Raw genomic sequence first — 23,485 nt, 5'->3', positions numbered from 1 at the left:
TTCATTAGAAAGAGATGAGTTTGAGAGAAATTTGCCCCCATTCACTCCTGATTTTGAGATGGTAGCCCTTGAGAAAGGTATGGGAGATGTTGTTCAAGATGGTGAAGAGGAGGTTGAGGTTGAATCATTTGGAGTTTTTGAGCTTGAGGGAGATGTAGATCATGAGGGTTCTTCATTTGAGGATTCCATGATTGATTTCCATGCCCTCATTAGTGATGTGAGACCTTGTGGTGAGGGAGTAGCTACCCCTTTTCCCCTTTCTCATACACCTTTCTCCCAAAGGTTTAACCATATCCCCTACTATCCTATGTTCCTCCCTTCTTTTCTCAAAGAACCGCTTAGGAATCCTTTTCCTATTCATGCTTCCGAAGCCCTTAACTCTTTTATTGTTGATGAGGAAAAGAGTTATAATGTCAACCAAAAAGATTTTTGTGAGGATAGTTTGCCTCCCTATCTTTCTTTTTCTTCTTATTTTATTGATTTTTCTTTTGATTCTTTTACTTTTTCTTTTCCCCCTTCTCTCAAGCATAAAGTCTCCTTGTACTTTATGTTTGCTTGTCATATGAGCATCGCATATGCTCTATTTCTTGATATGTTTGCCGGTGCACATGACAAGCTTTTGCGTTCTTTGTCAGGTTATTTACTAGATTGGTCATGCTTGGACGTTAAGCAAGCCTTTTCGGGAAGTAACCCGTGTTTTATTGCTTTCATTTTCTTTTCTTTTTAGATTAGATTTTCTCTCATGGACGTGTTTGTGTTCCTTGCTAGGTACACAACTTGATATACTCTTGCGCATTGGTGATGATCAAGAATCAAGGAAATGTGCCTCAACTTACCTATCATGTGGAATTCGAGCCTTATTTGAAGAGATTGTGGCTACTATGAGGTTATTTCGGGTTTTTTGTGTGATTTTGCATTTATCCCATATCCGGTAATATCCTTCTTTTCCCTCTCTCTCTTACTTATTGTGACTTGAAGATCATGCGTTGGTAATGTTGGATTAATTTTTCCTTGTTTCCCCCTCCTTGGTTTCATCGTTTATGATCTGAGAGCTTGGTTTCATTAAATCTTGGGGGAGGGTATTCTATCATGTTTGGTGGGATGTTGATTCATATATGTCATGCACTTGAGTATATGCATTTCCATGTTTTTCATGCTTTTGGAAAATCCAAAAATATTTTTGTTTACTTCAAGGCAAGTTTAGCAAAATGTGCTTTGTTTGTACTTATTTTGGACATTATATCTTTTGGATTTGTTTACTCTTGAATGCCTTTCTTCCTAAGTGGTTAATGTGTGCACGGTTTGAGAGTGTCATTGGTTGACTTTAGGATATTACATGCTAAGGTAGCCGGGTTAAGAACTTTTAGGGCGCCATGAAGCCTTAGTTCACGGGTATGTGGTAAGATGGTGTTGCTCTCTATAGTGGATTTGGCACCCTTAGTTGGTATTTGCTTATTTATAATCCCGTGTGAGGTAACATTGTTCTAGCCTTCATCACTTTGTTGTGTGGCACATTTGGATCCTTAGCTATGCATGTCTTGATCCTTGTTTTGACTTATAGCTCCCAAGATCGTGACCGAAGCACTCTAGGGGAGGAAAAGGGCACTTCTTTCTCATTTTTCTTTATCTTCTTTTTATTTTGTTACAAATTTGATTTTCTACTTTGCATAAACCTACTTGCTAACCAATTTGAGCCTTATGTTTCCCGCTCTTGTTTAAACCACATTACAAACCTAATGGCCTATGTTTACCAACCTTTTAGTTAGTGAAGCATTGGCATGTGAGGTTTGAGTTTTGAGTTGTTAATCATAGACAAGATGCATTTTGAGATTTCGTTAGAGTTGAGCTTGTAACGAAATATGCTAATTTATGGAAATCAAATGAAGTTTCAAGAAAAAGCCGTCCAAAGTTAAAAAGCCAAGGACAATAAATAAAGTTAAAAAAAAAGTGAAAAAAAAATTGAAAAAAAAAAAAACAAAAACAACAAAAATATTTTAGTTGGTTTCATTTTCTTCCTTAGTTTAAGCATTGAGGACAATGCTTTGTTCAAGCTTGGGGGGAATATTGTGTGTTTGTGTTGAATAAGCTTTGGGGAATGGCATTAGTGGTATTTTTGCTTGATATTTAGTGAATTCTTGAGTTATTTTTGAGTGTCGGCCGCACTTTTTGCTTCACTTAGGAAATTTCACCAAATTTTAAATATTTTTACCCCACCTTAACCCTTAGCCTTACGTTACAACCAATAAAAAGACCCTTAGACTCTAGTGGGTTAGGTCAAAAGAACGGTGGAGGGAGATAGACTTCAAACCTATGGAAAGAGTATGCATAGTTGAGACGTCGGGATTACCTTCTCAAAGTTTTTCATTTCTTTATCTTTTTCCGCTTCCTTCGTGGAATCTTGAGAAGCTAGCTTAAGGGTTGATTTGAAGCTAGTGGAGAGAACGTGGCCCGATTGGTTGGGGCTAGGGTGGATTGAGTCCTATGTAGTTCTCTATGCTTAGCATGTGTTATGTTTCAATCAACCATTGACATCTTGGAACGTGCATACATTTGTCCATTTAGAAAGGTTTGCATTCATTAGTACTTGTCCTTATCTCTTGTCCGTATATGAGCTTGTATTTTTCTTTTTCTTTTCGTGTTTCTTTTTCTTTACCTTTGGTTTTTGTTGCCTTGCCTTGGTTTTTGTCAAGAGTTGTGGGTTAAGCTCTTGGGAAACCCTCACGAGACCTCACTCGTCCTCATAGGCGACTTTGGGGTTTTAAGGGCTTGTTGTAGCTAAAAACAACCGTGATTCCTACGACAGTGAGTTAGTGTACATTCTTTCTCCTTGTTTCTATTTTGTTTCTTTTGCTTTCAATAATTCGATCTTTTTCTCTTTTGCCATAGCTTTGCTCGAGGACGAGCAAAGGTTTAGCTTGGGGGAATTTGATAAGTGACATTTATGTCACTCTTAGGGAGTACTATTAGAGTCATTTTCGTGTTTATTTTATCTTATTTTCCCTTTCTTTCTCTTGTTTTCTCTTTAATTACTTTTCTTGTTTATTTGGTAATTTTGTCGTGTTTTAAGTTCTTTTCATAGTTTTTATTAGAATTAGTTTATTTTCGTATTTTTTTTGCTTTCGTTTTATTTTATTTCGTTCCTTAATTTCCTTTGTTACTTTCATAGTTTTAATTAGTTTTAAGTTTATTTTATTTACTTGTATAGTTTTATGTCTTTATTAGTTTTAGTTTTATTTCTCTCATTTCTATTTTTACTTTTATTTATTTTTATTAGTTTAGTGTTACTTCTCTTTTTCTATTTTATTTTATTTATTTCCTTTTTATTTATTTTATTTTATTTGTCTCGGTTTCACACTTTTATCCTCGGGTTTGTTTGTGTGTAGGCTCGAGTTCAAGGTCCAAGTCAAGGCTTTTCAATTGCTGCCCTGCTACTTCCTGCTGCCCCTTATCCTTCACCACACCATCACCTTATCCTACACCACACACCAACTCCCCTTCTCCCCTACTCTAATTCTCCTCACACCCCTGCTCCAACCTCAACAACACCTCATGCACCCATCTCCCCTGTTCCCTTGCTTCACCCCGCAACACCACACACACACCACCAGCCACAACAATAACTTCCACCACTCACAGCCACCAATCCATCAACAACCCCAATTACAGCAGCAACCACGCACTCCAACCGTCATCCACCATCTTTAATCTCCACCACGCACATCAACAGCAACAACAAACACAACACCACCGCAACCAAAACGCAGCTCCCCTGTTGCTCCTTGCTATCCTCACCTTACAATACCACACTAGCCATCACAACCACCAATTCGCACCTCCCCTGCTTCACCCAACAGCCACCCCGCAACCATCAACAACACCAACAGCAGCGAACACAACTCACTCGCAACCACGCACCACCTCCAACCAAACCGCCAACAATAACCACCTCCAATCAGCAGCGCAACTCCGCAACCACCACCAATTCGCATCTCCCACTACACCAACAACAATCAGCGCATCAATCAAACCCAAATTCGCAACAATTGCATTCCCCAAGCTACCCAGACATCCGCGGTCGTGCAGCTCTGTCAGAAGGCGCACAAATTGGAGTTTAAAACAGATTGGAGGCAGTAGCATTTGCGCGACCTCTGCGCGATGTCTTCGCGGGCGCGCAAATGTGGGTTCAATCACGAGCCTCTCACGTGATTTTAATGAAAATCGAAGGGCCACGATTTGATGCTAGATGATTGTAGTTGATGAACGGTGGTGATCGTGATAATTGATGATGCGTGATGGTGATGATGGATGATCAGAGAGCAGCCACGAAGAAGAAGAAGGGAATTGGGGGATTTTGGGATTTTTATTTTTCTTTTAATTTTATTTCTTTTTTTTATTCCCTTTTTTCTATTTTCCTTTTCTTTTCTTTTGTTTTATTTTATTTTCTTTATTTGTTTTCTTTTATTTTCTTTATTATTTTTTTAGCTTGTATTATAAATACCCCTTTGGGGTTATTTCCTCCTAACTTTTCAATCACCCATAATTTTATTCTATTCTCTAATTAGTTTTAGGAGAGCTTCTCTCTCTAGGTTTAGTTTAGGATTAGGGTAGTTTAGAGAGAGAAAGTGAGGGTTTCACCATTGTTGAACTTGGATTTTGAAGAAGAAATTGATCATCTTTTCTATTGATTTACATCTTCAATCAATGAGAATCTCTAACTCTCTCTCCTCTATTTTTATTGCTTTATTTTTATTATTGTTTTAGTTGTTGGTATTACTTGTTAATCATGTTGATTCTTGGTTATTTGTTAATTAATCTTGTTATTATCATGATTAGTGAGTAATTTCCCCATTAAGGGGATGGTTGTGGTGTAGTTGGATCTTGAGCATGTTCTAGGTTTAGAATTGATTTAATTTGTGATTAAAGTCTTTATATGCTTGATATTCTTTAATCTTCTTGCAAGTGCACATTGTTGGTTGATTAAAGGTGAATCTTTGCTAACAAGGAACGGAAGTTGACTTAGTTAAGGTTCATTATTATCGATTGTTATTTGATAGTACCTCCTAGTATATGGTTCTAATGTGGAAGCATAGAGGCTATGTTAGGAGAAGCCAATTGACCCCGGAAGGCGGCTAGATTGGATCTTTTATTTCGATATTTAAGCATGTTTAGTTCATAATTAATTCAACTTCTATGCTTTTGTTTATGTTCAAGTGAGTGCTATACCTAAACCATTTCCCTTAATGTTTTATTTCTCGTTTTAGCATTTTTAGACTTTAGTTTATTTATCTCCTATTCCGGACTAGCTTAATTGTTGATAACATTTGGTGGTGTTTAACCGTTCTCTGTGGTTCGACCCCCATGCTTGCCTTATACTCGTATTAGGTTTGTTTAGGTTGTATAAATTGTATTTGATCTAGGTTTGTTTAAATATAAACTTTCCTTTTTAAAAACTTTCCTAATTCTATTCGGATTTAATGATGTTCAAAGATAGTCAGATATTATTTTCGTGCCTCATATTTTTTATCCAAATTTTATATGGTTGGATATATCTTGAAATTATCTTTCCAATTATATATTATAATAATAAATCCAAGCTATAACGAAAAAGATATTAAAGATATACGAAACTCTATCCAAAACTGACACCCTTTCACTATTTCGTTCATAACTTTTAATCTACAAAAGATTTTAATCTTATTCTAATTTCATTAGAAAGTAGACTTCAAGAGCTTTCCAAAGACATATTATATGACTTAGTTAGACTTCTAGATCAAAAGATATGATAAAAACAAAATTCGCAAAAACTGTCTCTGTCGCGAAACGACAGGCTTGTCGCCTGGCGACAAGATAAATTCCTGTCGACCTATTTTATGGACGAATGATGACCATCAGAGATTAGTGTAGTATGATTTGTAACACCGTTTATTGTGGTATGAGGGAACAAATCATTTGCACAGGTATTAGTTTAGAACCATACTGGATCGACCTATGAGGATACTTTAAGAGATTTGAAAATCGTCATAAGTATTTTCTCATTATTACTATCGGAACTCTTTTCCTTTGACCATGAGTAGTGGGAGATCTCTTGTTTGAGTACTGGTCCGCTTTAGTATTCGCCAAACGTCTTCAGTAATTGGGGATTATAAAGACAGATATCAGGCGGGTGAGTCCTCTTAGTAAGAGAAGCTACATTACAAGACTGGAAATGTCTCCCTACTAACTATAGGGAACAAGTTTTGTTGTTTACAAGGCCTCTCGAAAAGCGAGACTGTGAAAAATGCATGACTGTGCTCAGATGGATTTTAGAAATCATCTGCTTCTTGACAGTCAAACTCGGATTTTGAGAAAAACTTCTGGACGTAACAGAGATGACTAGTAATCTTACTCTGTAGTTCATGAAGAGACATGAAGAGACATAGGATAAGGGCTATACACTAAATACACACTAGTCCGGAAGGACAAGTGGGAGATTGAAAGGAATGGTGTCCTTCGAACAAAGGTATTATTCTGATAGCGGGTTAAGAATTATTAGAAAGCTAATATATTCAGTAAGGTCAAGTGATCAGAATACCTGGGTGGAGACCGCTTCCGATCAGTAATATTAATATAATTAATATTATAGCTTAATCTTGATTGAACCCTTCGGTCACACGCAAGCAAATATATGCGAACCAACTCGAAAGAAATTAATTCGTTGCCTGAGTGTTAAATATTTAGACGTCGGTAATTTGAGCTTAGAGCGTCGAAACCGAGCGTCGGAAGTCGAGTCGAAAAACAGTGAAAGACAAGACGAGAAATAGTAATAAATCAACAAAAGACCAAAATACCCCTAGCATCGGAATGCCCTAGCAAACCGAGTGCTAAGGGCGTATGGCCTAGTATGGTGGAAAAATAAAATGGAAAAATCATACTATCCCACAATGATGCCCATGCTCTTTTTAAATTATGGGCGTATGGCCTAGTTTTCCAAGTATGGGCATTGGGAATGATGCTTGAGTAGGAGTTAAAAAGAGCATTCCATAATTTTTCGGAAAACTCTTAAACTCATATATTTCATATTGATTAAACGGGAGGTCAGATAGTAAGGTTTATATTGATTAAACGGGGGGGTCAAATAGTAGGGTTTCATATTGATTAAACGGGGGGGGGGGGGGGGGGTCAGATAGTAGGGTTTCATATTGGTTTAAAAGGGGGGGGGGAGTTCATATTGGTTTTACGGGGGGTCAGATAGTAGGGGTTCATATTGATATTACGGGGGGTCAGATAGTAGAGGTTCATATTGATTTTACGCGGGATCAGATACTAGGGCTTCATATTGATTTAACGGGGATCAGATAGAGGGGTTCATATTGATTTAACGGGGTCAGATAGTAGGGGTTCATATTGATTTAACAGGGGGGGTCAGATAGTATGTGTTCATCTTGATTTAACGTGTGTTCAGATAGTAAGGGATCATATAGATTTAACGGGGGTTAGATAGTAAGGGTTCTTATAGAATTAACGGGGGGTTAAATAGTAGAGCTTATATTGATTTAACGGGGGGGGGGGGGGTTAGATAGCAGGGGTTCATATTGATTTAACCGGGGGGGTTAGATAGTAGGGTTCATATTGATTTAACGGGGGGTTAAATAGTAGGGATTCATAAAGATTTAACGGGGGGTCAGATAGTAGGATTTTGTATTGATTAACGGGGGGTCAGGTAGTAGGGGTTCATGTTTATTTAATAGGGGTTAGATCGTAGGGTTATGATATTAGGGGTTGGAATAGTAGAGGATGGTATATTATGGGCATGTAAGGGATAGTAGAGTTAGGATAGACACTCGGGTTTTGTTCGGACCTTGCTAACTCTAAGGTAGTAGACCTTAAAGTTGTGTTCGCCCTTTTATGGGTGGATACCGTCGGAGGCGCGGCGCTTGACGTGCTCGTAGCTTTCAAGAGCCTCGCGTTTTGGGAGAAGCTCGCTTCGAGGGTAAGATTCATTATCTTTTCTTTGTGATTATTTATTTATGTTTTATGATTTTAATTATTGCGAGTGGTTCCTCGGGGGGGGGGGGGGTTGGTTCCGCGGTGAGTCGGACTCACCAAACCCCAACACAAATATGGTTCCAAACGTCATTATATTACCCTAATATGTATCCCCTAGGGTCTCAAAACTTTTCGCCACCAGGCCCCGTAACCACAAAATTCCTCAAAATGCGTGGATTATAGCCTTTAATTTTGGAATTTTTTGACCTTTTTTCCCCCGGAAATAAAAATTTCCGAAATGTTTTCCATGGTTCCTAATACCCTCCGTGAGTCCATTTGAGTGGGTGGAACCATCCAATATGAATTTAAACAGTCAATTTACCCGTTCCAAACATGCGTCAATATCGTGACCTCAAGCCTGCCACGGACATTTATGGCAACATTTAAGGGTCATATATGGTTCCAAACGTCATTATATGACCCTAAGATGTGTTCCCTAGGGTTTCAATACTTTTCGCCACCGGACCCAGTAACCTCAAAATTCCTCAAAACCGTGGATTATAGCATTCAATTTTGGATTTTTTTTTGACCTTTTTTCCCCCAGAAATAAAAATTGCCGAGACGTTTACCCTGGTTCCTAATACCCTCCGGGAGTCTAATTGAGTGGGTGGAACCATCCATTATGCCTTCAAAAAGTCAATTTACCCGTTCCAAACTTGCACCGATATCGTGACCTCAAACCTACCGCGGACATTTATGGCAACATATAAGGGTCATATATGGTTCCAAACATCATTATATGACCCTAAGATGTATCCCATAGGGTCTCAAGACTTTTCGCCACCGGGCCCTGTAACCTCAAAATTCCTCAAAAAGCGTGGATTATATAGCCTTCAATTTTGAAATTTTTTGACCTTTTTTCGGCCGGAAATTAAAATTGCCGAGAAGTTTTCCATGGTTCCTAATACCCTCAGGGAGTCCAATTGAGTGGGAGGAATTATCCAATATGCCTTTAAACAGTCAATTTACCCGTTCCAAACTTGCACTAATATCGTGACCTCATGCCTACTATGGACATTTATGGCAACATATAAGGGTCATATATGGTTTCAACGTGATTATATGACCCTAAGATGTATCCCATAAGGTCTCAAGACTTTTCCCCACCAGGCCCCATAACCTCAAAATTCATTAAAAATAGTGGATTATAGCCTTCAATTTTGGAATTTTTTTAACTTTTTTCGCCCGGAAACAAAAAATTGTCGAGATGTTTACCATGGTTCCTAATACCCTCCGAGAGTCCAATTGAGTGGGTGGAACCATCCAATATGCCTTTCAATAGTCAATTTACCCGTTCCAAACTTGCACCGATATCGTGACCTCATGCCTACCACGGACATTTATGGCAACATATAAGGGTCATATATGGTTCCTAACGCTATAATATGACCCTAAGATGTTTCGCCTAGGGTCTCAAGACTTTTCGCCCCCGGGCCCCGTTACCTCAAAGTTCCTCAAAAAGCGTGGATAATATAGCCTTCAATTTTGAAATTTTTTGACCTTTTTTCGGCCGGAAATAAAAATTGCCAAGATGTTTACCATGGTTGCTAATACCCTCCGTGAGTCTAATTGAGTGGGTGTAAGCATCCAATATGCCTTTAAACAGTCAATTTACCCGTTCCAAACTGGCACTGATATCGTGACCTCAAGCCTACCACGAACATTTATTGGAACATATAAGGGTCATATATGGTTCCAAACGTGATTATATGACCCTAAGATGTATCCCCTAGGGTCTCAAGACTTTTCTTCACTGAGCACCGTAAACTCAAAATTCCTCAAAAAGCGTGGATTATAGCCTTCAATTTTGGAATTTTTTGACCTTTTTTCGCCCGAAAATAAAAATTGTCGAGAGGTTTACCATGGTTACTATACCCACCGGAAGTCCAATGGAGTGGGTGGAACTATCCAAAATGCCTATAAACAGTCAATTTACCCGTTCCAAACTTGCACTTATATCGTGACCTCAAGCCTACCACGAACATTTATATGATGGGAAGGAGAACGGTAGGTCGTTGGGCTACAACCCCACCCTATCAAACAAAATTTGTAACTTAACTAACCCCTATTTAGCGTAGTGGTAAGTCAAGGTCGAACCCAAGGGAATGGATATCAAGTTCACGATGTCTAAATCAAGCTATTTCGAAGTCAAGAAGGGGTTTGAGGTAAATTTAAGGCTAAACTAGGTAATGCAAAACTTATATGAATTCAATCTAAGACACTATGGCAATGGATCCACATGCAATCATAATGGAAACGGTAATTTGGGAGGTTAAACCGACTAAGTCAAGCGATATGAAGGAAAATCATCATGTATCCAAAAGAGCATACTAAGATGGTTCACCTAGAGGTCTAACTAACGTCAACTACGCTAAACGCTACCTAGGGAACGTCACAAAGCACCTCAATCGTGAAATTGCAAGTTTACTAATCAATGGTCCGTATCATAGCTGACGTGGGAAAATTAGGTCGTTGGACTAATCCTCCTAAGTAAAACAAAATTTATAAACACTCAACAAACCTAAATACAAGTATAGAGGTAAGTTAAGGGTCGAACCCAAAGGAACGGTAATGTCTAAGTGCTTCCAATTATGTGCCTAAGTTAGGTCGAAGACTAAGGGTAAAAGAGGACACTAACAACTACTAAGACAAAGAAATCAAACAAATAAAATGCTAGGGATTAGGATTCACTTATAATAGCAATGAACAAAGCAAATTGGTTTAGGAAGTTGATTAAGTCAAGCAATGTGAGGGAAGATTAATTATGCAACCAAAAGAATATAAAACATCTCGACAACAACCAAAATCAACAAACAAAACAAAGAATATAAAACAAAACAATAAATGAGATAGAGTTTAGAAATGCTCATTGATAATAGAGTAGATCTCCAATACAATTGTCACCATTGGATCTTCAATCTCTCAATCACCATTGAAATTCTTCACTTTCTCTCTCTAAAAATCTACTCCTAAACTAACCCCTAAATCTAGAGAGAGAAGCTCTCAACTAAGCTAAGAATATGATCTAATTCTATTATTACTTGTCACTACAAAAATAGAAGGAAATAACTATATATACAAATGAGAAGGTCGGTTTTGACGACCAAGAATAGACCCACGCAGCTGCGGGCGCTCGGAGGAGAGAGAGAAGTTCGCACGGGACACACCCAGATTGGTGCGCCCGCACGCACCAGGTGTGAGGCTGCACACGACATATGTGCGGCCGCACACTCCCCATGTGCGCCCGCACAATCTGGCAACCTCCTCTTCTTCTCTTCGTCCTAGCTCATAGGGTGCACACATCCTAGATGATGATGATGGAGGACAAAGTAGGCAGAAACTTCCTTGGAAATCTTGAAGAAAATGAGCCATGAGAAAGGCATTTACAAGGCCTTGAAGCATGCCCCTTTGATCCCTCTTTTGACTTGAAACTTCTTGCACAAGCTTTAGGCATGAAAACAATGAAAGATCATGGAGAGGAAGCTCGGGAATCCTTGGACAATCAATCACAACCTACAAACAAAGGAGAAAAAGCAAATAAAAGGGAAAAATAACAAATAAACTAGAAAAAGCACAAAATAGAGAAACTAACTACAAAAAGCATAAAATGAAGAAAACAAGAATAAAACTAAGGAAAACTTAAGAAAGGAGTAATAAAATGGAATGAAATTCTTCCAAAAAGGGACCAATTGAGTGCAAGCTTACAATGCAATCTAGTGTATTAATCAAAGATGGCCAAACCTGAATTAATCACACACATGCACATGAAATATCAACAAAATTTAATCATATCATCAACTCCATCAATTATCCCCAAATTACACTATTCCATCATTCATACATGCTTCACCATTTCCCTAGCTAGGAAACTACTCACTATCCATAGGAATTAAGATCAAAACTACAACAATCATCAATTTCATCATCAACATACTTGAAATCAAAGATTAATCCAACAATCAATCAAAATCAATCAAAATTCAATCAATAACCAAATCAATCATCAACAACATGAAAAACTAATGAAATCAACTAAAATCAAACCTGTATTGAGATTAAGAAGAAGATCCTTACAAAACTTTGATCCAAAGATCAAATACAATGATGAATTCTTGAGCAAACACCAAAAATCATGAGTTTCTCTCTCTAAAATTCTCCCAAAAACTAACTATCAAATTCAATCTACTAACTTCCTAAAAATAGGTAGAAATAACTATATATACAAGGAGGAGGTCGGTAATGACGCCCAAAAATAGACCCTCGTAAGTGCGGGCGCTCGGAGGAGGGAGAATGGCGCGCACGGGACACACCCAGACAGGTGCGCCCGCACGCACCTGATGTGCGGCCGCACACGACCAATGTGCGGCCGCACACTCCCTTAGTGCGCCCGCACATTGCTGGGTCTTTCCCCCTTCTTCTCTTCGTCTTAGCTCAAGTGGTGCATGCATCCAGGATGATGATGATGGAGGACAAAGTTGGCAGAAACTTTCTTGAATTTCTTGAAGAGTATAAGCAATGAGGAAGGCATAAACAAAGCCTTGAAGCTTGCCCCTTGGATCCACCTTTGACTTGGAACTTCTTGCACCTTCTTTAGGCATAAAAGCAATGAAAACTCGTAGAGAGGAAGCTCGGGAATTCTTGGACAATCAATTACCACCTACAAGCAAAAGATAAAAAGCAAGTAAAAGAGAAAAATAACAAGTAAACTAGAAAAAGACATGAAAACAAGAAACTAACTACAAAAAGCATAAAATGAAGAAAACAAGAATAAAACTAAGGAAAACTAAAGAAAAGAGAGATAAAATGAAATAAAAATCATCCAAAAATGAACCAAATGAGTGCCAAAAATGTCACTCATCAAATTCCCCCAAGCTAAACTTTTGCTCGTCCTCGAGCAAAACAAAGCAAGAAAGAGAGAGGATGAAAATTTTATTGAAAACGAAAAAGAAACACTCAAGATAAGAATATACACTAAAACTCATTGTCCTAGGAATCACGGTTGTTTTTAGCTACAACAAGCCCTTTAAACCCCAAAGTCGCCTATGAGGACGAGTGAGGTCTCGTAAGGGTATCTTAAGAGTTTGACCCTTAACTCTCCACCAAACATCAATGAGGCAAACCATAAAAGAAAAATAAAGAAAATGAAATAAAAACAAACCTTTGCGAAATGAATCAACATAAAGACTATAAAGCAAGTGAATGACAATCTTTCTCAAGTAGTTAAGGTATGCACGTTTCAAGATATCCAAGGTTGATTGAAACATAGGGTATGCTAGGCATAGGAACTAGTTATCACAATTCACTTTCATCCCAAACAATCTTACCGCATTCTTCCCACTAGTCTCAAATCTCCCCTTAGTGAGTGTCCCAATGATTCCTCGAAGGAACCGGAAAAGAATTATTTTAAGGCTACTCGACAATCTTGACTATGCATCCCCTTTCCTTAGGCAATGACCCATGATGCCCTCCCCCGAATAGTGACTCAACTATCTAGGTCGAAAGGTCTTTCACCAAGGTTGTAACGTAAGACATAAAGGGTGAAGGTAGGCTAAAATTTTAAAAATTTGGTGATTTCCCTAAAAAGTGAAGCAAAAGGGTGATCAATCCTTAACACCACAATCAAGAAATTACCAAACAAAAACAACACCCCCAAGCTTACTTGAAGCTATACTCACAAAAATATGTACAAGAAGCGTAGCATACTTGAAGCTATACTCACAAAAATATGTACAAAAAGCGTACATGCTTCTCCCCCATGCTAAAATGGAGCATTGTCCTCAATGCTTAGTAGGAGAAAAGAATACATCAAAATATTTTTGAATTTTTCACTTTTCATTTTTTTTGTGTTTTTATATTGTAATTGCAAAGTCCTTGCCTTTTGTTTAATTCGGACGGCTTTTCATACATGCAAATCATTAGTCCATGCCTTTTGAGAAGTAGGACGGCTTTTCCAAATATATTTGCCATTATTCACAAAAAGGATGAAATCACAAACTTGCTTTCATAAAAACCAAAATTCCAACTTAACCACCACAAACTTCATCTCAAATGATCATATTGCTTCACAAAAATCAAGAAAGGTAGAAAATGAAACAAAAGGTCAAATAACTAAAGATGTGGCTTGAAGAGAAGGGATAAGGCTCAAATGGTTGCAAGAAGGCAAATGTAAACCCAAAATAAAAGAAAATAACAAAATATAGCAAAAATGAAAAATACCACCCCGAAAAATGCCTTTGTCCTTCCTAGATAGTTCGGTCTCGTGTTTGAGAATCATAAATCAAGATTTATTAGATTAGGTTTGCATAGTCAAGGATCCACGCCGCTCATACAAGGAATGTTGAAGGCTAGAAAAACAAGTAACCTCACAAGGTTGTGGCAAAAACTCACCAATGGTGTCAAATCAACTATAGGAAGCAACTACCAACATACCACAAACAAGTAGAATCCGGCTTCATGATCCTCCTAGTTCAAACCAACTACCCTAGCATACACTATCCTAGTGTCAACCGAACATAATCTCAAACCGTGCATACCTTTACAACCTAGGAAGAAAGTCATGCAAAAGACAAGTCCAATGTACAAGGTTCATCTCAAAAGAAAAGAAAAGAAAAACAATGCCTCAAAATCACATAAAAAATAAAAAGAAAAATAAAAGAAAGTAAGAGAAAAAGGTAAAATAAAATAAAGGAAAAGAAAAGGAACGGGGACATAGGAAAGAAAAACATGCAAAGGATTAGAAAGCATGTTAAACACATAAAGATCCTAATCGACAAACAAGTGATCGATAGACAACAAAGTCACCGATCCCAAACACATTACGTGTTAACAAGCATCTATCCTCGAACCATTCAACTTCTCCTAAACTAATCCTATCCTATGCAACCAAGGAAAATAAAGAGAAAAATAAGAAAGATCTCACCGGGATTCCAAGCTTAGCAAAAATAAGTAAGGCGATTAGAAACCACCTCGTAGCATGCCATATCCATAAGCTCTTCAAGGAACCAAGTGAGAAAAAGAAAATAAAAGAAACTATGAACAAGGAAAATGGTTAGTAACTTCAAAACAAATAAAAGAAAACAACAAATAAAAGAAAATAAACAAAGCAAGAAGTATATACAACTAAAGGAAAGAAAAGCTAAACTAACCAAAGAATATAAAGAATAAAAGAAATAAAATCTAGACTAACTAAAGAACTACTCTAAACTACAAGATTTGGATTTAAGGGATTTGGATTAAGGGATTTGGATATAAGGGATCATCAACAACAACATGCCAAGCAAAACATCTCCACAAACAACAAACATCCAAGCAAATAGGGCAAACAAGCTAGCTACAAGGAAAGTAGCCTAGAGATCAAGAAAATGAGGAAACCAAAAAGAGGAATGAAAATAAACATACAAGCAACTAAGATATGTACACAACAACATGGTCACCGAGCAAGTTACTAGTTCCCCCAAGCTAGATAGAAAATACATTTCAACATCCCAATCAAAACAAAGCAAGTATCAAAAATATAAGGGATGAAGGTAAAAAGCATGAGAAGCTAAAAGGGAACTAATAACTACTACCATCACCACCACCACTCCCACTTGGCCCGGCCCCATCGGGGTCTCTGTTGCGCTCGGGGTCATCGAAGGGATGAGGGTAAGGCTCCCATCCTCCGGTGTACCCATCGGGCCACCCATAATGCCCCTTGAAAAGATCTTGTTATCAAGGAGCAAGAGGGGTGAAGTTATCGGGAAAAGTGAGTTCAAAAGGGTGGTTGGGATGGACATGGGGGTAGTTAGGATCCCCCCTATAGTCACTACCACCCGGAGCCTTGTAATCATAGTTGCCATGCTCGTCCGGGTAATAGTGACGCTCGGTGTCGGGGTTAGAAGGCCCCGACCAATAAGGATGCCCAAACGAAGGTAGAGGACCTTGTTGGGGCGGGAAGTACGGATATTTAACCGGGGGAGTAATGTTCCCTCGGTTAACTTCCGCATCATAGATTTGTTGTTGTTGTAAAAACATACCTTGTTGCACTTCTTGAATACCTCTTATTTGGTCATAGAGAGCCCCAAAGTCTTGATCGTACATGCCATCTATGTGGATTTTCAATCCACTCATTTGCTCACTAAGAGCCCTCAAATCTTCATTGACAAAAGCATGTTGCCCTTGCTCTTGTTCTTGCTCATGAGGAGCTTGTTGTTGTGGAGAAAAATGTTGTTGTTGTTGATGTTGTTGTTCTTGATCTTGTTGTTCTTCTTCATCATCTTCTTCTTCATCCTCCTCGGAATCAAAGTTGGGATGCCGGAAGGACTTGGGAACATGCCACACATTGTCGGCAATCCTAGCCAAAGAAGTCAAGCTAGGGTTAGGCAAGTAGCACCAATGCTCGTTGCCCCTAAGCCACTCATATCTCCCTTCACTAAAGCCCTTGGAGATAAATTGGATTTGGCCCAATTGTTGCATATCAAGGTAGATGGAAGCCGCATACCCGATCTCTTTACAAAATGGGAGATAATCATTGAAGCGAAGGCGAGTCACAAGCCTAGTTACCATACCCCCACATGGGATCTCTCCCGTCCTCCTTTTGCGAAGTTCCAAGCAATATTGGGCAAAGATGTAACCCAAGTTCAACCGGCCCACAAACTCTGGGCGAGTAGATAACCAAAGACCTTGAGCTCCAATGTACTCAATTTCCCCATTTCTTGCTTGGGGAACAAGACATAGCCCAAAAGTCGGTGTACAACCCTAAGACAAGGTTGGTACACGTCTGAGATCTTAGCCCTGTTGGTGATAAACTCATTACCACCGGAGATGTCTTCCCACCAAGAATTTTGATCATATTCCGGGAAGATGAAGTGTTCAACGTTGACAATATCCCCATGGGGATCAAAATCCAAAGCGGCGTTGAACTCTTCCAAAGATTGGTCAAAGATGTGGTTGAACAATTGGAACCGCACCCTATATACCCCTCCAACGGGTACAAGCTCTAAGGTAGCCAAGAACTCCAAAGTAGGCTCCTTATAGGTGCGGTAGGCATCGGCGATGAAAGTACCCAATCTCAGATTTAAAAGCAATGACCGCACATCATTATCAATCCCCAACTTCACCATATCGGGTTGAAAGTAGTGGCGGGTTTGTTTAAGGGTTCTTTCATCTTTCAGATTTTGGTAAAAGGCCTTTTGTTTATCGGTGAAATTTTTCTTTTTGGGAAGAGAGGTTGGAGGTCGTGTTTAAGTGGAAGATGGGTTGGAAGTACTAGGCCTAGAAGATGTACTAGGCCTAGAGGAGGTACTTGGGCGAGGAGGTTCCTCGATGCTAACATCGGTTTTTTGCTTTTTGGTGAGTTTCTTGAGGTATTTAGACATTGTGAGAGGTTAAGAAGATCACCAACAACCAACAAGTAGCAAACCAATGAACCAAGAACACCACACCCAAATTCACCACTTACTACCAAAATCACCAAATTCCAATTTCACAATTCTTTTCAATCAAACCAATTCCAAACCAATCAACAATACCAATGATTCAAGAAAAACTCCTTTTCAACAATCCAAGAGCAAACACAAGACCGATACCAAAATCACCATAAACTACCAATGTTCTAAAAACTCAACTCACAAGAATTCAACCAAAATTGATGAGAATCACTACAAAATCAACAAACAACACAATGTTATGCAAAATCAATCAACAAACATCACCAAATCACAACCAAAATCAAGATCAAGCATCAAAAATCACAAAATCAATACTACACTATTCATGCTCATATAAATTTGTAATTCATGCAAATTTATGATATAATTGGCAAAATTAAAGCAAGGATTAGTGATTATACCATAAAAGAAGCAAGATTTGACAATTTCGAGCAAGCAATTTGAACTCCAAACAAAAGCCCCAATTTTCGGCCACCAAGAGTAGGAGAGAGAGTGAGTGAAATTTGGGTCAATTTGTGAGGAATTTGTAGTGTAGAAAGATTTGTGAGTGATTTTGAGTGAAAATGGAGTAATTTTAGTGAGGATTTGAGTGATTTTTGATTATGAATGAGGGGGTTGGAGGTGCGCACAAGGAGAAGGGTTTGAAGGAGGTTTTCGTGAGGTTGGAGATGATGAATGAAGGAATGAGAAAAAGAAGAAGAAGAAGGAAAATAAGAAAGACCACGGCAGCAGGGGTGCGGCCGCACATGCGGCTGGTGCGCCCGCACACGCAGGCTGTGCGCCCGCACAAGCCTCGTGTGCGGCCGCACAAACTGGGCGCTTCTAAATCCTTCTTTTTCTCATCATTTTGATACTTACTGCCTATTTGGGTGCGCACATGAATCATGATGGTGATGAGGAACAACATAGGCAGTAGCTAAAATCATTTTCAAAGTCCTCAAAGTTGAAAATTCATGTGCATACCACAAAAATTCACTAAGTATCAATTTCCTCCAACTTTCAAAACATGAATTTCCTGTATTACCTCTCTAAAATTCTTACCCTTTTACCTCAAATTTCGACTAGAATTGAACAAAATATGATTTGTGCCATGAACACCTTCCATCCATCATGCATACTTGTTGAATTCCAATCCCACAAACGGACATCCTAAAACTCCAAATAAGTAGAAAAATAAAAGAAAAGACAAAGTAATAAAAGAAACAAAAATGAGAAAATTCAAAAATCAAAGAGCAAGGTTAGAAACTCCGGGTTGCCTCCCGGGAAGCGCTTGCTTAAGGTCCCAAGCTCGACCCTTCCTCCTAATCATGCAGGATCAAAGAACACCACCTTTTTCAAGGTGGTTGATAAAGCAAATTCTTCTTCAACCTTGGGCAACTTCTCATTGTTGCTTGATGAAACTCTCACAAAATTCTTTTCAAATTCTTCTTTTTCACTTCTCAACTTCTTCCTTTTCCTTGCCTTCTTCGAGTCACGGGCCTTTTTCTTCGGCTTGACTTCAACATCCTTAGTCATGGAAGCTTTCTCTTCCTCATGAGAATTAAGCTTGAACCAATATGGAAACCCAATATCTTTCTCATCCCTTGGCTTTTGAATCACAAATTCCTCTTCACTAACATCATTAATACTTGCACAACCATCATCAACAATCTCAAAAACATTGTTAGTGGAAGAATCAATCATGCACATACCATCAATGGAACGAGAAAGACTAGCACATGCGATATCTTGGAAACAAGATAAAGACTCATGCATTGGTTTCAACTTAAAACTCTCTTCTAATTTCCCACACCTCAAAGTAATTTGACCTCCTTTGACATCTATTAAAGCTCCCGAGGTAGCTAAGAAAGGCCTCCCTAAGATGATTGGAATATGTTCATCCTCCTCAATCTCTAGAACAACAAAATCCACCGGAAAGACAAACTCTCCAATCCTTAAAGGGACATCATCAATTCTTCCCTTAGGAAGCTTAATAGAACGATCGGCCAATTGAAGTGTTATCTTATATGGTTGAAGCTCACCTAGATCAAGCCTTTTAAAGACCGAAAAGGGCATAATGCTCACACTAGCTCCAAGATCACACAAAGCATTTTCAAAAACCATTCTCTTAATTTGACAAGGGATTGAAAAATTCCCCGGATCTTCCATCTTCTTTGGAAGTTCACCATGGATAAGAGCACTAAAGCACTTCCCTCCTTCCACCGAACTACCCTCATCAAAATTTTCCTTCTCCTCTAAGATCTCCTTAGGAAACATGGAGTACTTAGGCATGTCGGGAATTGGCTCGGTAGGGGGTGTAGAATCATGAACATCCTTAAGAACTTCAAGGAACTTCCCAAATTGCTCATCGATTTTGAATCTCAAATATTTTTGGGGATAAGGTAGATCGGGAAATCTCTCTATCTCACTCATCTTTTCACCAACACACTCTTCTCTTTTGTCAACCTCACAATAGATTTCCTTAGACTCAACCCATTCCACTTCATTCTCCTTAGCACCACTCTCATCTCTTCCCTCTTTTGAACAAGAAACTCCCTCATCAAAATCATTTCCACCACTTGTAGCAATAGAGTACACGGGTTTCTTTGGTTCAACACCTTGGGAAGGCAAAGATGAAGGACTAGCAAAATCCTTAATAGTGCTTGCTAATTGGGTAATTTGAGTCTCAAGCATCTTATTGTGGGTCATCATCTCATTGAATTTCTTATCACTAACCGCCATATAGGTGTTAATGATCTTGGTTTGATTATCAATCAACTCTTCCAAAGTAGTCCTAGGAGAAGAAGGTTGTGAATAGGAATTTTCTCCTTGAGTCTTTGGAACAAAACCGGGTGGGGGACCTCTTTGAGCATTGTTTTGAAAATTTCCCCTTCCTTGATTGTTCCAATTACTCTTATTTTGATTTGAACCATAACCTTGATTATGGTTACCACCACCATGATTATGGTTTCCATTACCTTGGTTATGATTTACATAACCTTGTTTTGATTACCATAATTATGATTTTGATTACCATAGTTTTGGCTTTGATTTTGGCTACTATAACCTTGGTTATGGTTACCACGAGAACCTTGATTCCCTTGGTTCCTATAACCACCATTATGATTATAGTTGTCAAAATTGCCTTGGTTTTGGTAATTCCTATTCCATTGGCCTTTTTGATTATCTAACCTTTGAACATTGTTGTTTGACACAAAATTAACATGTTCACACTCATTGTCAAATTCATCAACACATTCATTAGGACAAACACTAGAGTCATGATCATACGATCCACATGCATCACAAAACAAGCAACCCAAAGGCATATTATGTGAAGAGGGTGGGGGTTGAGAGTTAGAAGGAGTACCTCTCCCCTTAAATTGGGAGGGAAGATTAGAAGCTTGAGAAGAGGAAGAAGTGCTCTCCAACTTAGCTTTGATTGCGGTGACCTCCTTTCCTAAGTTTGTCATTTGGTAGGAAAGGTTGTTGATTGCAATTAGATGGTCCACCGAATACAATGAAGATTGTTTGCTTGAAGAGTCCCTCTCTCCATCTTGCCAATCCCTATAATATGTCACCACGTCCTCAATGATGTCCACGACTTCTTCTTCGGTTTTGTTCATGATAGGGCCCCAGGCCCCTCTATCAAGGCATGACTTGCCTTGGGGACTTAAACCGCCATAGAAGATTTGGATCACTTGGTATGTGGGGATTCCGTGGTGAGGGCACTCCCTTTGATACTCTTTAAATCTCTCCCATGCTTCATAAAGGCTTTCACTCGGCCTTTGCTTGAACCCTTGAATCAAGGCTCTTGCCTCCGCCGTCTTCTTTTGGGGATAGAAACGGGACAAGAAAGCCTTTGTAACATCGTCCCAAGTTCTCAAGAAGTTGGGCTTCACCTCTTTGTCTAGCCACTCCAAAGATCTTCCTATTAGAGAGAAAGGGAACAACTTGAGGCGGATGAATTCTTTAGAGACCCCATTGACTTTGATGGTGTTGCGATATTTTTGAAATTCTTTCAAATGGTTCAATGGACTTTCATTCTTAGCCCCACTATATTGCCTTCTCTCAATCAAGGTGATCATTGCCGGTCGGATTTCGAAGTCATTTGCCGGGGTAGTAAGTGGAGCTATTCCACTCTCAAATCTATATGCCCCGGGCACTCCAAGCTCCTTCAAGGCTATTTTAGGATGTTCACGCATTCCTTGTTCTTCTTGAATTTCTTCTTCACTTGAAGAGCTATAAGCCAAGGATCTATTATCCACTCTTCTTCTTGAAAGAGTCCTCTCAATTTCCGGATCAAGGGGAACAAGGGGACGATCACGGGTTCTATGCATGCAAAAGTCAAAAAAAAAAAATTAGTAGCACGGCTACAAGTGTAGCCTAAAGAAACAAATTCTTTTTGTATTTTATCAAAATGAAATAAACTCAAAAACAACATACACTCAAGCACCATTCCCCGGCAACGACGCCATTTTGATGGGAAGGAGAACGGTAGGTTGTTGGGCTACCACCCCACCCTATCAAACAAAATTTGTAACTTAACTAACCCCTATTTAGCGTAGTGGTAAGTCAAGGTCGAACCCAAGGGAATGGATATCAAGTGCACGATGCCTAAATCAAGCTATTTCGAAGTCAAGAAGGGGTTTGAGGTAAAACTAAGGCTAAACTAGGTAATGCAAAACTTATATGAATTCAATCTAAGACACTAGGGCAATGGATCCACATGCAATCATAATGGAAACGGTAATTTGGGAGGTTAAACCGACTAAGTCAAGCGATATGAAGGAAAATCATCATGTATCCAAAAGAGCATACTAAGATGGTTCACCTAGAGGTCTAACTAGCGTCAACTACGCTAAACGCTACCTAGGGAACGTCACAAAGCACCTCAATCATGAAATTGCAAGTTTACTAATCAATGGTCCGTATCATAGCAAGCTTACAATGCAATCTAGTGTATTAATCAAAGATGGCCAAACCTTAATTAATCACACACATGCACATGAAATATCAACCAAATTTAATCATATCATCAACTCCATCAATTATCCCGAAATTACACTATTCCATCATTCATACATGCTTCACCATTTCCCTAGCTAGGAAACTACTCACTAGCCATAGGAATTAAGATCAAAACTACAACAATCATAAATTTCATCATCAACATACTTGAAATCAAAGATTAATCCAACAATCAATCAAAATCAATCAAAATTCAATCAATAACCAAATCAATCATCAACAACATGAAAAACTAATGAAATCAACTAAAATCAAACTTGTATTGAGATTAAGAAGAAGATCCTTACAAAACTTTGATCCAAAGATCAAATACAATGATGAATTCTTGAGCAAACACCAAAAATCAAGAGTTTCTCTCTCTAGTTCTTGAGTTTCTCTCTCTAAAATTCTCCCAAAAACTAACTATCAAATTCAATCTAAAACTAAAAACTAACTTCCTAAAAATAGGTAGAAATAACTATATATACAAGGAGGAGGTCGGTAATGACGCCCAAAAATAGACCCTCGTAAGTGCGGGCGCTCGGAGGAGGGAGAATGGCGCGCACAGGACACACCCAGACAGGTGCGCCCGCACGCACCTGATGTGCGGCCGCACACGACCAATGTGTGGCCGCACACTCCCTTAGTGCGCACGCACATTGCTGGGTCTTTCCCCCTTCTTCTCTTCGTCCTAGCTCAAGTGGTGCATGCATTTAGGATGATGATGATGGAGGACAAAGTGGGCAGAAACTTTCTTGAATTTCTTGAAGAGTATAAGCCATGAGGAAGGCATAAACAAAGCCTTGAAGCTTGCCCCTTGGATCCACCTTTGACTTGGAACTTCTTGCACCTTCTTTAGGCATAAAAGCAATGAAAACTCGTAGAGAGGAAGCTCGGGAATTCTTGGACAATCAATTACCACCTACAAGCAAAAGATAAAAAGCAAGTAAAAGAGAAAAATAACAAGTAAACTAGAAAAAGACATGAAAAAGAGAAACTAACTACAAAAAGCATAAAATGAAGAAAACAAGAAAAAAACTAAG

General features: G+C 38.8%; 1 pseudogene; it reads left to right on the top strand.

The window, feature by feature from the left end:
• Positions 1-21,146: 21,146 nt before the first annotated feature.
• LOC145596250 (small nucleolar RNA R71) lies at positions 21,147-21,245 on the top strand (annotated as a pseudogene).
• Positions 21,246-23,485: the final 2,240 nt, after the last annotated feature.

Source organism: Chenopodium album, chromosome 19 (genome assembly GCF_948465745.1).
Source record: "Chenopodium album chromosome 19, dcCheAlbu1.1, whole genome shotgun sequence".
NCBI lineage: Eukaryota > Viridiplantae > Streptophyta > Magnoliopsida > Caryophyllales > Amaranthaceae > Chenopodium > Chenopodium album.
Note: the sequence above shows the minus strand (reverse complement) of the source record. Positions and strands in the feature narration are given on the sequence as shown.